General features: G+C 42.6%; 1 protein-coding gene across 3 annotated transcripts in view; it reads right to left on the bottom strand.

Moving 5' to 3' along the window:
• MAP2 (microtubule associated protein 2) overlaps positions 1-16,800 on the bottom strand; it is a 220,986-nt gene that overhangs the window by 202,451 nt on the left and 1,735 nt on the right. The window contains exon 1 of one of the 3 annotated variants that reach the window (XM_029959492.1): positions 16,432-16,535. The exons of the other annotated variants lie outside the window; for them this stretch is intronic. The gene's annotated coding sequence lies outside the window, so the exon portion shown is untranslated. Of the gene's footprint in view, positions 1-16,431; positions 16,536-16,800 lie in introns of those variants that run through there. 3 annotated transcript variants of the gene reach the window in all.

Raw genomic sequence — 16,800 nt, 5'->3', positions numbered from 1 at the left:
CATTGACACATCAAGATTTATCAAGTCTGCTAGCTGTTTTACTGGAAAATAACTCTCCCAGTAAGATTTCCAGAGATTACAGTCTGGGCTAAACTGTTGTACTATCAAGTCCATAGAATACCAGATAAAGAAAGAGTTACCTTTGAAACACTGCAGTTTCTGATCCAGCACAAACCTCTCTCTCTCTCCCTGGTACTTCTGTGAGTACATGTGAATGTTCACCTCTGTGCATGTATATTCATATAATTACATTTTTAGATGAATTTGCCTACTTGTGTTCATGGCCCAAATGGATAGAAAACCTCCCTCCTCTATCCCAAAATCACCATACAAGTTACATGCAATAATTTACAAGCAACCCTGAAGGATCTGCACTTTTTCCCTCTGTAAGAAAATCTAGAGCTGACAGGCCACTGATTGTGTTACACACTGCCCTTGGTCCCCAAGGAACCCCTTTATAAATCCCCATATCTGCAATTAAGCCATGATTTTTAGCAAAGTCTCTGTGCTGCTCACTTTTAGGACAGTCTAGAAAATTATGGCAAACCTCTAACCATCTCCTCCAAGTTACTACAGTCCTTCCCACAAACTTTGTAGAGAATAAACAAAAGTTACAGGCTTGTTATAAAATGGGTGCTGTGTGAACTTTTCCAACTGAAAATAAAACATCCTTTAATTCTTCTGAGGGTTCCAGGTAAAGAATGTCTCAGTAGGAGTCAAAGATTGTATAAGTGATGATTCTGGGTTCTCCCACAAAATCCAGTCTGCCTTTGGAAACCTTTTCAATTAGCATTAGAAGACGGTAATTAATAACACATAGTCCTTTCCACTGGTTCAAACAGGTTCGAGATGACATCATTATCTTTCTATCCTTTATCCCTGTTCTCCTATGGAATTCACACTGAAATTGCAGACTGATCTGCTGTCCAGCACCCCAGTGAAGTCCTCCATGACAGCTCCCTTCCTTAAGGTCTGTAAAGCTGGCAGTCAAGAAGCTGAGACTCACAACTGGAGCTGACATCGGCCTCTCCACAACCAGTTTACAACTGCAATGGGAAACAGAGGACAGAACATTCCCCTCCGCAGAGCAACAAACAAAACCTATTTCTTCCCTTTAAGGTCCTCACAGTTACCATCCACACAACCAAGCAACTGAGGGAAGAGGAATCAGGAGCATACTTATCAATATGCACTGTAGATATAACCTCAGCATGGCAACTAGAGCAAAACAGGAAATTAATAAGATTATTTAATAGCTCTTTTCTTGTCAGTTGATTATAAAGATTGTTTCAATATGAATGTTCATATTTCAACACACACGTACAGTTTACTCTGCAGTTCTCTACATTTTAGAATTTTGCACTGAACTGACAGAGATTAAATATACTTTATTACACACCATGTTTGACAGACCATCCAAAGATGTTCTTCACAATTTATTTCCTTGGTCCAGTACCACATCATTCTTACTAAGTCATTACTGTCATAGGAAAAGCTTCCTATTAACAGTTCTTCTGTATGTGCAGGAGCTATTGCTCTGGCATGTGAATGTGAGATGCAGAAGGACTTATTCATGTGCATCAGTACAAAATTGAATGAAGTAGCACTGACTGCAGGTAAAACATATTTCACTTGGAAACTGTCCAGGTGACAGCTCTCATGTATTGGCAATAAAGTCCCTTCTGTTTAACACAGTCCAAGTATTAGACTCCAGTAGTATTTGTGCAAGAAGTTCCACTCAGTTCAGTGGAGCTATATATGTGCACACATAGGTTTGCACGTGCATCAAATTTTTTAAAAGTCTGGATGTACAACGTAAAGTTTACTGAAAATTAATACAAGGCACCAATGCTGATCAGTATAGAAAAGCCGTGGGGAACTTCACAGCAACACAAATGAGTTCTGTAAGAAAATTTAACATTCCTAGCACTCAGGGGAAGGGGGAGAAGAAATCTTACTGATGAATTTTTGGTAAGTAACAGATGGCATTATGAAACAGGGATAATTCCCTAGTAAAGGACTCGGTTTAAAACTATCACAGAAATGTAGTAATTCTCTACAAAATTCTGTCAGATTCAGGATTGAGCACTTGTAGAAAGTCATCTTTATTTCAGTCTCTTCCCCAAATGGAAAAAAAAAAATTAAATCCCTGAGTCATAGCTCAAGATTCATAAATACAGGATTTAAAGGAGACCATTATATGACTCCAGGAGACTGCAAAGTATCAAAGCTATTTGCTTAGAATAAGTGACAGCATTAGCCCAGCCAGGCATTTTTAGTATCTCAAATGACATTTTATACAGATGCTCTTTTCCATCTAACTAACAGCATGGTTTCACCAGTTGTCACCATAAAAAAAAAATCTAAATGGCAAAACTAAAATTGAACTACAGCTTTTTCAGCATGGAAAAAGGAAAACAAACATCTGCTGTGCTTTCTGCCTCACTGGTTAATGTGTTAAGCTAGACAATGTAAAAAAACACTACTTTATAGCACTGTTATATTATTATTCATGTCTCTAAGTCATCAAAATTAAACATCAATGTACAGGACCATGACTGAATCACACACAACACCCTCTCATAACACTGTTAAAAAACCTAGGCTGAAAGCAGCCTTTTTCTGGTTTGAAACTCGAGGTTGTCCTTAGCCATAAAACTCAAGACCATTTAAGATCTCTTTAGATCATGAATGTCTATATCACACTTACCTCAATAAGGTAAAGTACTTCACTGCATTCCCTAGGACAAGTAATTTTATAAAAAGTAATCACTACAATGAAGTGGGTATACATTTAGAATCTTGAAACTATTCTGTTATTAACATTGCCTACATCACCCAAGTCTTCCTGGGGAAAAAAAAAACAACAATTTAAAAAGCGAAAGAAGCTAAACATCTATCAAGCAAATATGCCAAAGTTGTCAGACACACACAGAGCTCTAAGCACATTTACATAGACATACAACATTCTCAACAGCTGATTTACTGTGAAAGCAGGTGCCAAAACCCCAACACAGAAGAACAACAAACAACACAACCACCCAGCTTCCAGCTGGGAACAAGTCCCAGCCTACTTCCCCAGGCCCGTTCCAACTAAAACTCAGCTCAAATTCTCCCTGCTCCTTCATACATGCTCAGGCCTCCACCAAGTTCCACACAGTGTTAGAATTAACTCCAGCTCCATGACAAAAATGAGGTTATTTTGCCTGGGTTACCACTTTGTTTCTGCAAAATATGCTTCTTTCAAGGGCTAACCCAAGCCCAGCAGAGACAAAGTACAGATTCGTAGCAACAGCAAGTCACCTTGCAACTCAATTCAGAGGGTTTCAGCACTTTGGCAGGTCCATGACAGCCCCTCCAAGACAAGACATCCCAGTTTTCCATTCCAACTCTGCAGAATGCCACACAAAACACAGCAGGATCTATATCAGCACCTTCTGCCCATTTTAGTACCAATGTGTTACTGGAGCAGTAACTGTACATTTAGAAGCACAAATCCTCATCAGGTTTACACACCATAGCAGCAGGACTGGTGGGGGGGGGGGGAAAAATCTCATGCTCTGATCTTTGTTCCAGCTCTCCCAAGTTGGAGAGCAGCAGCACAGCCTGCAATTGGTAATCGTTTCCTCCCTCATTCACTGCTCAAACACTTCAATGAAAAAAACGCACACTCCCAGAAACTGAAAGTGCCTGCACCAGACACTGTCTAAAGGAAGTACCCTAATTATGCCTATTTTAGGATTTACATTTTAATTTCAGCTTCAAGCTGGGCTCTTCTCAGGGGAAAACCAAGAGCAGCATGGTAAATCCTTCAGGCACATTCCTCCTGCTATTCTTTCCAAGTTGCTGCTGTGGGGTTTTACACTGGCTGAAGACACCACCAACACACAGTAAAAGGATATTACAGCCTCTCTGGGTAACACTGTTCCATGTAAGGACTGCCTAACCTGGGGCAGTAGCTTTCAAGAAGAGAGAAGATTTATTTTTCCTCTCAGGAGGACAGAATAAGAAATACCATATCATCTTTCAGATTCAGAGAGACTAGAAAATGAAAGGACTTACTAAACAACTTGCTCCACTCTTTCAAGACAGAGTTGTTCCATATTGATGCGGCTGCCCCATATCATGTTGGGTATCATTGGTTTGTCTTTAATAACAGACAAACACTTCCACTGCATAATGCAAGTTAGCTTATCTTTAACAGGGATCTCAGCTGCAGAACCAACCCCGCACTCAGTAGCCTTAAAAACTCAAGTGATATCTACAACACGTTTTTTTAGGTGGATTCTTCAGAACTTACTGCATTAAATTCACAACAGGCTTTGATATCAACTCTAACAAGTACTTAAATTGATGTTTCAATGATAAGTGTTTTCAAGTTGTGCTTATTAACATTTTATTATGAAAGTGACAAGAGAGAGACTCTCTGCAATGAAGTTGCTCAAAGAATATACAGGATGAAAGCCAGCAATGATCTTATTATTCCATCAATGTCACCAGAACAAAAGTAATGAACAACCTCTCGCAGGCTCCTGTGGATGCTCCAAAGTGTCTGCAAGGAAGGCAATCCAAGTTTACACAGCCCCTCAATGAGCCAAGTGTCTTCGTTTGTTATTCCCACAATGTACCTCAAGACCTTCCAAAGCAGGGTGGTGAGCAGGTCAGCACTGCAAGATGGTATCCATCAGTCCTGCATTCAGCAAGAGCTGGGAGCTCTGAGCCACTGACTCACAGAACAACCCCTCAAGAAGAGGCATCTCCCAGCGCAGCAGTGAGACAGCCAGAGCCTCCCCAGGCACCTCAGCAGTGCCATGGCTCTCACCTGAGCATGCTGATAACTCCTGGGGATGTAGGAGGGAGAGCAGTTTCCTCTTGCTCACTTCTGGGCACCCACACAGGGCCAGCCTGAATTCCTGACACACCACGTGCCATCAACTGCTGCTGCTGACTGGACACCAACACAGAAAACACCTGGGTACTGTTCTTCCCAGCTCTCCATTTCCCTGCTGATATTCTCACAATTAAAAACTTTTGAGTTTGCCCTTTCTGGTTTGCTGGCACACTGAAGGGGAAATACAAAACAAAATTAAATGCAAGTAAAACATTCCTGTAAGATACTGAGCCAGGCTTATACAAATCACAGTGCAAACCAAACAATCCTATTTTACTAGCAATCTGAGCAGCCTTTATCTGTCACACACACAAATATTCAGAGGGAAGTACATAACACCAGCTGCCCTCAGGAAGCAGAATAATGCCAGCTCCACATTACTGCCACTGCTCACAACTCTGCTGTCTCCGGCCCACCTGCCACCACCCTGGGCTTTGTGCCTCTGACTGGAGTGCGTGGGCTCTTTTGTTGGTCACCTAGAAAAATATCACTCATAGTGAGCCCTAACACTTCAAGTAGCTCTAATTCAGCTTTCAACTCAGTTCTCTGTCCTCTAAAAATAACTCATGTTTAATTGCAACTGGCTACAATTTTCTAATTCTTTGTGACCCCAAACCTCTAAATCTATTACCCAGAGACAGCCAAAGTAATCCTTAATGAAGGTGTGGGTATGATGCAGCATGCTAGGGGCCATCTGGTTGCCAGGTGTTTCCTGGCTTAGCTTTTCTTCACAACACACATCCCTCCTCCTCCCCTAATTCCAAGGAAGACAATTTCTACCTCAGGAGAGTCCTTCGTTAAAGACACAGGCAAGGGCTTTATTGCAAACAAGTCAGCTGCAGCACAGCAAAGTTCAGAGCCTTCAACAGAAAGCCTGAAAGGGCTGTTTATTACCATACACACCTCCCTGTGACTACCAGCAAAAGCCTATGCCAAGAGTATTTCTAACTGTTAATAGGAAGGGAGCCAAGTGCAACAATTTCACTGTAACCCTATGTCTTGTATTCTTCACTCACAACCAAAAAAAATAAATTTAAAAAAATTAAATTTTTTTAGAAAAATACCATTTACAGTAAAAGCATGTAGTTTAAAATGTACTAGGTGAGATTCAGACTGGGGTAATTTGATTTCTTTTAGGGAGCAACACAACCTACCAGGGAGGTTAGATCCTGTGACCTTCATTTTCAAAATGGAGCATTAACTTTTTTCATACCAGTAAAGGCCTTCCAGTTCTCAAACACACGTTCCCACCCCTCCCCTTCACCAGTGCTCTGGAGCAATTTAGAGAGCTGGACTGGTAGAAGGTAATTTTTGTACAGGACTAGCATTGTCCCAGCTCAACTTCCTGAGCTGGCTTCCCACAGGGTCAGGGAAGGACCAGGCACCGCAGGAGCAAACCGGCACAGGACCTCAACAGCTGAGATAAGCATCCCAGACTCCCAAACTGGAAAGCTTCTCCTGGTCCCCACTATCATGGTTAGATTTAGTCTGCATAAAGCATTTCATATTTCAGGCTAAAACCAGCAAACGTGTACTTGGGCACCTGCAGTAGTCAGTTCTCAGGAATGATTTCAGACTGGTTATGTACAAGTACCACAGTCGGTGGACATGCACAGAAAAATTGTCTCAATATTTCCACAGGGCAGGGAAAACTCGTTTTTCCTACAGTAAAGAGAAAAGCCCTCGTCACTCCTTCCAGTGTATGGAGAGCAGGTCTGTGCTGGGGAGTTCCACAGAGCCAGGTTGGATGCTCCTGCTGTCCTTGGGAATTAGCAGGTTAAGAAATGGAAATTGCTGCTTAGCTGATACACAGGGTAAAAATGCAGAGTAGCTGCCCTGCCAGCCTGGAACCTGCTTTGCTGGGCTTGGCACCCAAGTACCCTGCAGAGGAGCTGCCCCAGCAGCCCTTGGCACCCTAAGCCTGCACTGTCTATGGGGATATGTCAGGCCCTGATCAATTTATTGGTGGATACAGAGAAGATCATTTTGCAAAGACAAGGCTGAAATTTGCCCAGAAAATCCCAAGAGGAATCATTTCCAAGCCAAGAAGCACTGTTCCAGTTCTGCTATGGATCAGGAACTAAACAAACAGGACAAGCCAAAACCAAAACCAGCAGCACATCTGTGATGAACATGCCAGAGGCTCTCACCATTAGCCCAGAGCCCCACCAGCTCACATGCACTGTCCATCCCACAGCTGTCCTATCCACAATCCCAAACTTCTGTAAGCTCCTCAGAAAACGAGCAACATTTCACTTCAAAACAAAGTCCAGCAGAAGAATATCCCATGGTTATTCCAAAGTTTCATCTATATAGTGAGTTTCTTAGTTCTGCCCAGAGCTATGCTTCAATACAAAATGAGTGACTAAACTGGAAAACAACAAATAAAAATAGAAAAATACTCAAATGCAGCCAGACCTACAGTGGAAGGGAAAATTGCCCAGGACCACTGCCAGTTGTGAAGGGTTTTCAAGTTCAGCTGCAGAGTAAATCCATCATGGAAAGGGAAATATTAAGAAGGGACTAGAGATATAGAACCTTTATTCTTGAGGCACACTTGCTTGTTCATTTGACTATTTGCATATCTTAATATCTTTTAAGATGCAAGTTTCTGCTAGAAATTATTTCCACAAGCCTCGAAACATTCTTCAAAGAGCTACTCATCTGCTTAGTGACAGAGGCATGGGGCAGGGCTTGTTTACTAATCTAGGAGGATTATACTCCAATCTGGATCAAGCCTTGCCTGAAGGTAAGGGCAGTAGAGCAAACAATAAATACACCACTTTCCAACTGCAAAGGCATGAGGGGAACAAAATCCTAAAGAAAGTTATGTCATGCTTGGATCTGGAAAAGAGGTGAATATAAGGAGATAGCAGCTTCTTTATATCTGTTGTTCAACAGCTGCTGGAAATCCTGGACAGATAAATTCTATTTCTACTGTTCTGTCAGCTCTTAAACCTACCAGTTATAGCTAAAACAAGTCCACACAGCTAATTTTTCAAATGAAAACATAACACATGCCTCTGACCTCTTTTTTTTTTGCCTTTTTAATGCATTCAGACATCACTCCCTCACTGGAGGAAAACTCATTTTTCACTTATCTTCCCTCTCCTTCAAATGAGCATCAAAAGATACCAAAACATTGCCAGAGACAACACAAAAACAGATTGCAGGTAAAATATTCATTCTCTCACTCATCCCAGGACACAAATAAATCACTTACTCGACTGCAAACTGGAATAAGCAGCGTCACTGAGACTGATCTTGCAATAACTTAAAATACAGAAGAAAACTCCACACTCTCCTCAGAAAAAAAATTACAACTTCTATCAGTATATAAAGCAAATTAGAAACAAAAGTAACTTAAGTCTTTCAAGTGACTGAAACCTCAGACCCAAAATTCACCTGAGAACGGCAGGGAAGTGAGGGCAAAACAAATCACCTGGTACTGCCCACAGAGGGATTCCAGAGTAACACCCCATGATGCCAACTCTGCAATTCCACATCTTCAAGGAAATACTTCTTTCTGAACCTAACAGTAGACATGGCTTCACATCCTAAAGTATGGAAAACACTAGGTTTGCCCAATATTTTTTTCCAAGTACTTACTCCCTCCTCCTGCTTGCAGTAGGTGGTAAAATAATTTATTCCTAAAACACTTAAAGTAACTTGTTTACACTTTAAGTACAGCTTGCACATTCACCACATTGCTCTGGCCCCATCACCAGAACAAAACAGAAAATCCATGACCCTACCCAAAAAAGGTGAATCTGCCTTAAAACAGCCAGTACCATTTTTCTCTGCTGGCTCAGAAAGGTAGGCACCTTCCAACAATTACATCTTTAAAAAAAATTAATTAATTACAATCAAGGACTACTCTCTCACAGCAGTGTACGTACCCATTTGTGCTACATGACAACAAGTAGAATCAAGTTCATTAAGAGATTTCAAAGCAAAGCATAAGGCATTGTTTCAGCAGGTATTACTTACTGTCAGTCTCAAAGCCTGAGCTCGCTATGAGGGCTTCAAAGTCAACTTGGTCCAGAAGAACCAAAGAGTGGAAGATCCCCATAACTGCAGCTGCCACCCAACACTGGCAGCACTTGCACAAGTCACACCCACCCAAAAGTCAGGCTCTAAAAGGACTCACAGGCTGCCGAGGGGGCTGGTGGGAAAGGCTTGATAACTGTGCCTGCTGGTAATTAGAGGTAATAATTACCTCTAATAAATTACTGACCAGCAGGTCAGTGCTGGTGCCCTGATACCAACATTACCACCTACACAAACACACAACCATTCCAACAGCTGAAAATGTGTTTCTAACTTTTGACTGCTTCTAATCATGAATTAAAGCTTTGCAACATATTATTAATTCCATTTATTGATAACAGTGATGCTGCAAGTGTATAGTGGACCGAGACAAGTGAAGGCAAAAAAATAAAGAAACCTAACTGAATTCAGCTCTTTTTGCCCACAGAAACAGTTTTGTACTAGAGGTCATTCTAAATGAATGCAATCTGGCTACACCTATTTTTTTTTCCAAATGCATTCCACAAGAAAGTTCTCAACTACATATATTGAAAGGCACATTTACGGGTATTTTTAATACTGCATTCAAAATACTGACAGTGTTTTAAGCAACACTAGTAGCATGCCATTTAAATTATCTCAACTAAAGGACTGCAAGTATTATCTATAAATCACTGCTGCTAATTCTGGCAAACTGTGGAATATAAAATTACAGATATGAATTTGTCATATTACAAAATGCCTTTTATTTATTAGACATAAATTTATTATATGCTCTAACAGATAGCACTGTGTAATACAAAATGCTTAGATTCAATATTTTGCTAAGTCTTATTCAGAAGCACAACCAGCTCTCTATACCCTGAAAAGCTTAACTTTGCAGAACAACATGAAATGAAAGCTCTTATTTACCACACTCTATCCCTAGCTCTTTGGAATGGATCAAGTTATTAACTGTTCCCCCTCCCACACGGAGAGGTTTGTTTGCTTTTCCCTTTTTTTTTTTTTTAATTACTCTCCCGTATTTGCCAACTTTCCCTTTACTACTTCAGGAAATTCCCATATTTTATCTCCCTAAGACAACAGAAATATACAGTTTCCTTCCTCCTGATTTATGTGTTTCTTCATCATTTTACAGGGGGAGATTTTTTTTATGGGACATCAAATTAATCCTTACAAAATTAGACAGATGATGGGGACAAAAAACTACCTTGCCACCTTCCTTCCAGGCACACTTAGCCACAACCTTAAATGCCAGGTCTGATCTGGACTCCTGGCAACACAGACACTGACTCCCAGGTGCATTCTGAGCATTCTGACAGCCTGTGAAGAGCATCCTTTGGCCCAAACTCTGCTCTGACTGAATCAGTGCAAATCAGTAATGACTCTGATACAAATCTGGAGGAGCTGACTCTTATTTCAGAAAACTCCCTCCTATTCCTGTGGCTGTTTCTCCATGCCACGTATTTTCTAATATGGATGCGGGGGAGCACTGAAGGAGGGCAGGGTAATTCTGCAGCTAAGGAAGCAGCTCAGGGCCATCACACCTGGCTTCATCTCTGATTCCCTCTCACCCCAAGCTACAGGTTGACAAGTGTGATGGGATATGAATGACCGATCACCCAGACCACTCCTTGAGCAAGGTCCATTCTCCTCCTTCGCAAATCATTCAACTTCCACCCCTGCATCTCTCCTTTTTGAGATCCTGGAGTTCTTTCCTCTGCCTTCTTGAACATTTGCTAATTGCTAGGGAAATAAAAGCTAGCATTGCCTTCAGCACACTCAAGGGAAGCAATGTCCTGCAACACAAGCTCCAAACAGCAGCCTAGCACCTTGAAAAGCACATCAGGCACCAGCAGACAGGGGTTTGTCAGTGAGAGGCACCCTGCACGTGGACGTACAGCTGCTGGTAATCAAGCCACAGTCACAGAAGTTCAAACAAAGGTAGCAGCTCTGCTGTCTGAGCGATACCACATGGCCAGAAGAGGAAGAGATGCCCAAGCATACCTTACCAGATCACATGGAAGCAGCTGCAAGAACAGGGCAGGGCCTTTAAAAGGCTGTGGGGTCTCTTGGTCCAACAATCAGCCAGGGAACAGTGAAAACATGTTAACATTAGCAAGTGTTAGCTGTTGGCACTGGGAGCCATCACATTGCAGCGTTGAGCCTCAGGTCTGGCCAAAGTCCCTGTGAGAGAATCAGATCTTTCTGCTCAGACCTGGCGGTCACAGAAACGCTGCTGTGGAAAACAGTAACTTGGCACAAAAGAGCTGGTGAGCTAAAACAAGCCAACCAGACTTCCAGCCAACCAAAACTCAAATCCAGACCTGAACCCTCCCTAAAGTCAAAGGATTTTGAACACGTGCTTTCAGCCTATTCCACAGCAGACACAGACAAGAGGTTTCGCTCGCAGTTGCCCTCAGTCTCTGAGCCTTCCCAGAGACATGGGTGTCCTTACACTTTACTGCACCTGCAATTGCCTGCACTGGCTTACCAGGTCATACACAAACCTTCTACAAAAAACAAGGAGAACAAGAAGAACTGTAGCTAAAACCTAGCCAGGGTTTCTCCAGGCACAGCCTGGAGGCACAACCCCGTGGTTGTAGGGAAGAAGGCCAATCAATCTGCGCTCATAGCCAGCAGGCAGGTTTCTGGCCCAGCACTGAAGCACCCAGGCCACTTTTGAATGTCCACAGCACTTTCTACTGTTCATCTCTGGTTTAAATTTGAACCAAGGTCAGAGTTTTTGAAAGCATATCCCTAACTCTGTTCAGAACCTTTATAATATTCCTACTCTATGTTCTCTTTTTGAGGTAGTATTTCCTAACTTTGCTCATCCAAGAGCAGAACCTCAGGAAAAGTGGCAAGTTTTGCACATGGAAGCAGCTCTTCTAACAGATAAATCTATATCCCTCAACATAGAACTGACTGTTCTTAGTTTTAAACAAGAAACCAGCCCCTATCATTCTCTCCAGAAAATAAAGTGGACACACAGGGTTAATTGAATCAATAGGTCCTATAATTAAATGTTGCCAAGTTAGCTGATATGGTTGGACTACTGGGTTTGGTTTGTTTGGGAGTTTTTTTGTGTTGTTTCTCCAGAGGCTGCATACACTTTAAATACAGCTAATTTTGCAAACGGCTATTGAAATTTCATTTAAAACGCCCTCAGGGGACAAAATGACAAGTTTCACAAAGAGAAAAGCAACTTTTCATAGTCTCAACTCAGTGGAAGCTACTGTGATCTAAGTGCATGACAGCCATTGGAAGTACTAACAGAAACAAGTTTTCCTACTTCTTGCTGGGGGCTTGACCAACACAACACGAGAAATATTCCTCATATCCCCAGACCCACGAGTGCCAAATCTAAATGAAGGAGCAGAATTTGCTAGAGGGACTTAATTCTACCTAAAAATCCGTAACTTAAGAATTCACAGGTATGAACTGATTATTTCCCTAATGGGAAAAAGTACCCCAGATTTTCAATGATCAGAAAACAGATCTGAAAGTGGCATTGTCTTTTTCCTGATGGTGCAAGTCAGGTGCAGATTCAAGGAATTCAACATAGTTATACTGATTTTCTCCACTTAACACTGCTGGTCGTAATGGGCCACTGTCACCCTTGTACCATATGGACATACAGATACATACATATTTTATCCAGAAGATGGATAAAATAAACAAACACTCATTACACCACAGAAAGTTAGAAAAACAACACATTTAAATAACACTAAAAGACAAACAGTGTATCATAACATTGGTCAAGCCTATAAACTAGCACTATCTTACAGATTACAGAAAACAAAGAGATTCAGTAAATTTTTATATTGTTGAGGTCGCCCAAGCCACACCTTTTCACAGTAACTCCTTTCAAACTGGCACTTTAACCAAGATGCAGAATACTGAGTATAAACACCTACACTCTGGAGCTGTTGTCTCCTTATCACTCCCCTCAGCTCCTCAGTCAAGACAAAAGAACAAAGATCAGTCTCATCTGCAAGCCTGCTGCAGGGAAAAACAGCTATGAGTGTAAAACCATAAGGAGCAAAGGAGCAACAGCATTAGCTCATCTTTTCTCCTTAATACAACAGCAAACAATTAGTGTTAAAGTAAAATGGGTCAATCAAGACCTCAAATCTTCTTAACAGCTAGTACAGTAACCCATGTGGCCACAGAAATCCAAATTAACCCCATGGATACCTCAGTTCTTTCCTCCAATACCTAGAAAGCAATTACAAGTGTCACACTGAATCTCTTTCTAGAACACTCTCATATAGTTTAGTAGCATAACCTGTGATTAAACCTATCCATGAAATAAAAGCTTTTTCCTCTACTGAAGCAGATGGCTTAAACCACCTCTGGTTTCCACCACCAATCCTCTAAATCAGCTCCACCCTATGGAAATCAGTCTCATGTTGGTTTTTTTCTTATTAGCTGAGATGCAGTACAGAACTGCTGCTAACAAGCACGCTTGTATATGAAGCAAAAGAACAGAAGAAAAAGCACCTGCCCTGAGGATGCCAAAGATGTCAAGACCCACCCTTCTTGTGCCTTAGCATGTGCATGTGTGTTTGGGGAGGGAAAAGCCACAGTATGATTTCACAGAACGTTGTTCATTTCCATGCTTAGTCTAGAAGTATTTGGCATCACTAAATATCATCAAGGGTTTTCCACCACTGAGCCCACATACCCTCTCTTTCTCTTTCCAGCAAAACACTCCCTTTTGGGTAAAAACATGCTTGACTTTTAAACATGCTTAAGGCTGACTTTCAAGGGCAATTAAGCATGTGTTTGAACAACTGAATAAATCCAGATGGACCAAAACAAGCATCCTTGAGTCTTAGGAACAATTCTATATATCAGCACATGCATTCATCAAATACACATACTGGCTTTAAGGTAGCACAGAAACAAAATATCCAGGTGACCACCAGGTCAGATAATTCAGTTCAGAAACGACCTTGTAAGGTCGCCTAGGAGCCCTATTACACCCTTCCAAATTTCTGGCCATTATTCATGTGCCTGTTAACTGCAACACTCCCTGATCCCTTCCTAGGTAAGGCTTCAGTTCAGCTACAAGTGTCCTGCAGGCAGGAATTCCTCTTTGGGAACACCAATAAAGCCAAGGGGTGTTTTTTTGTTCTTTGGCTGTCAGCCAGAGGTTTTACCAGATCAGGTCTCAGCATAGCCACTGCCTGGTCTATAAGCACAAGTTCTGTAAGGAACTCGGGCCTTTGGACTGACCCACAATTTATAGAAAAATACTACTATCGGAGCTTTTTTTTCCCTTTCTTAAGCTAATTTTAATTTGTCCGCCACGGCAGATCAGATTTCAGATCTCACAGATCCTGCAGCTGCATTTCAAGCTCTGTCAGTATCTTGTGACTTTGCAGAACTGTTTGTAATCAAGAGGTGACTTTCTGAAAGCCATCATCGTAAAGTCCTCACATCCCAAATTCTTTTTGACTTCTTCCTCTTCCAACCACTCTAAGAAAACAAACCTATCTCCAACACCTGTATGACGTGCCACACTGGGGTGTGATATCTGAAACAGCCCAGCAGAGTCTGCAATAGGCCACCCCCTTCAACCCCCCCCATTTCTGTGTTTCGGTATTTCTAGCAACTTCTACAGCTCAAGCAGCTCTTAAGTAAGCACAGTGCCAGTGCTAGATGGACCAGAGCCCACTGGTGTCAGCACATACAGCAAATGTTTCCTCTGTGAATCCAGAGGAATTCTATGGTATAGTATGTGGTAACATGACACAGGCTGAAAGGAAAGGTACGCTTCTGGAAAAACATCCAGCAAGAAGGGAATTCTTAACCCACAGACTGCAGCAATTCATTTAGGGACTGCTGGGATCAGATCGCTTGTGCCTAGGTGCAGCACCTCAGGGGTCACTCAATTACAACAATTACAACAATTTCTGTATTGCCCCAACATATTAAAGAGCACAGCTAAGTGGGGATGACATAACATAACACTCCGTAATAATTACATCAGATCTCTAAATCAAGGGTGCAAATGCCGCTTTATATAACAATCTGCATTATAAGCACAATGAACTGCCCTCCGGTGGGCTAAAACTCTCCACAGAAGAACAGCAACTTTTTATTCTCAGGATGACAGCACTTTGGCCTCTCTCAAACACCCACAGGCAATGCACAATATAGGTGCAACAAACTGAAAGTTTCATTAACCAAATCCTGACCCTTGATGAGATAAGAAAAAACGAGAAGAGACAGAACTTAGGGCACCAGGCTCCACTGCTGAGATCACCCCTCCCCGTAGAGCCAGGGCTCACCTGCGTGTCTCATTTCCATGCTAAATGGTCTCACTAAGCCATGGAGGTTATTTTCAGTGTGTTACTTTAGCTCATCTGCAAATGCCTGAGCTCCAGGAGACTGGTACCACATTAAGACGGGGGTCTTGCTCACTGCTGAGTGCAGCATCAGTGCTTTGCAAAGGGGCAAAATGAAATACCCAGTGAAGAATTCGGTGGTTCCCAGACCGAGGTGCTACAGGGGCGAGTTTGGGCTCCATTTTACGTATCACACTTTCAGAACAACAGCAGCAGAAACGAACACCCATCCACAAACTTAACTGGACTATCTCTACACTAACTGAAGAGTTTTTAGCCCAATCAGGGAAGGTGCCCATTCTCTCATTCTTAGTGATCTGTGAAGTAATGGCAGGGGTAACTTCACTAGGCCATGCCCTCTCAGCACATTCTCTTCTCAGGCAAGGGCTGAGATGCTGTGATCACGTCATCCAGTCAGGAGGGAAGAAAGAGGAGCTATAGAAAATAAATACAGTCTGCAGCTGAACCTCTTCTTGGGCGCATTGGCTACAAGATCTGCAGTCTAGACATCCCTGCAAGTCTAAACCAGCACAGGTGAAAAGAAACAGATTCTTTCACGGAGAGAAAACAAAGGTTTGTGGAGCAAATGGGAAGAACCAGAACAGAAAGGATACATGCTTCAATCCTGCAAGGAAGAATGCTTCAGAAAACAAAAGGGACAGGTTTCCCAAACCACAAGCAGCCCAAATGCTGGATAGCAAGGCATTTTTTGAGAAAGGACGGAGCATGATTTATTGGTATCAACCACAAAGACATGACAGATTATGAAAAGGGATGCTGGAGACCTAGAATAAGTAAGACTTGCAACATATGTATGTATACACCCTACTCTACTACATGACTCTATGTTAATGCCCACTTACATGTGAAAGCCACCTACTTCGTCTCAGAAAGAATCCTACATGAAAACCCACCAGCAAAACAAAAGAATATCTTTATTCAGAGGAGAACTGAAAAGTCCTGCACGGGGAAATTAACCCTGCCGGTGTCTTACAGAGGGAGAGCAACTCTCCCGACCCGCGGCACACCCCCTTCTTTCCTGAAGGTGCTCCATACAGCACATCCGATCCGAGGGGCAGGTCGCAGTGAGCGCCTCACACAGCGTGCTGGGCACACCGAGCTGGCTCGGCACATACTCGCGGCTCCTACCTGCAGCGGGGCACGGTTTACATCATTTTCTTATATAAAAAGGCTTTGTTCGCCGCCGGCCTCCCGTGCGCGGCTGCTCCCTCGCCGGATCTGCGGCCGATGCGTTCAACACAGGGAATCTTTTTTTCTTTCAGGGTCGGGTTTTTTTCCCCCCCTCCCCGATGCAAATTAACCGCGCTTGGAGCCCTCGCACCCCCTCGCCTCACACAACGCTCTTTGTTCAGCCGCGCAGATCCCCTTAGACGAGCTTAGGGGTGGGGGCAGGAGAAGACAGAGAGTCACATCCTCCGAAGGGCTTTTACAGTCTGGAGATGCTCAGAGCCCTCGGGGGCAGCGGCCCCCACGAAGGTGAAAAACGGGCGTTACCGG

Source organism: Manacus vitellinus, unplaced genomic scaffold, assembly GCF_001715985.3.
Source record: "Manacus vitellinus isolate BGI_N305 unplaced genomic scaffold, ASM171598v3 scaffold_20_pilon, whole genome shotgun sequence".
In the NCBI taxonomy this organism is placed as follows: Eukaryota; Metazoa; Chordata; class Aves; order Passeriformes; family Pipridae; genus Manacus; species Manacus vitellinus.
The sequence above is the reverse complement of the archived record's forward strand: the minus strand, read 5'-3'. Positions and strand labels throughout refer to the sequence as shown.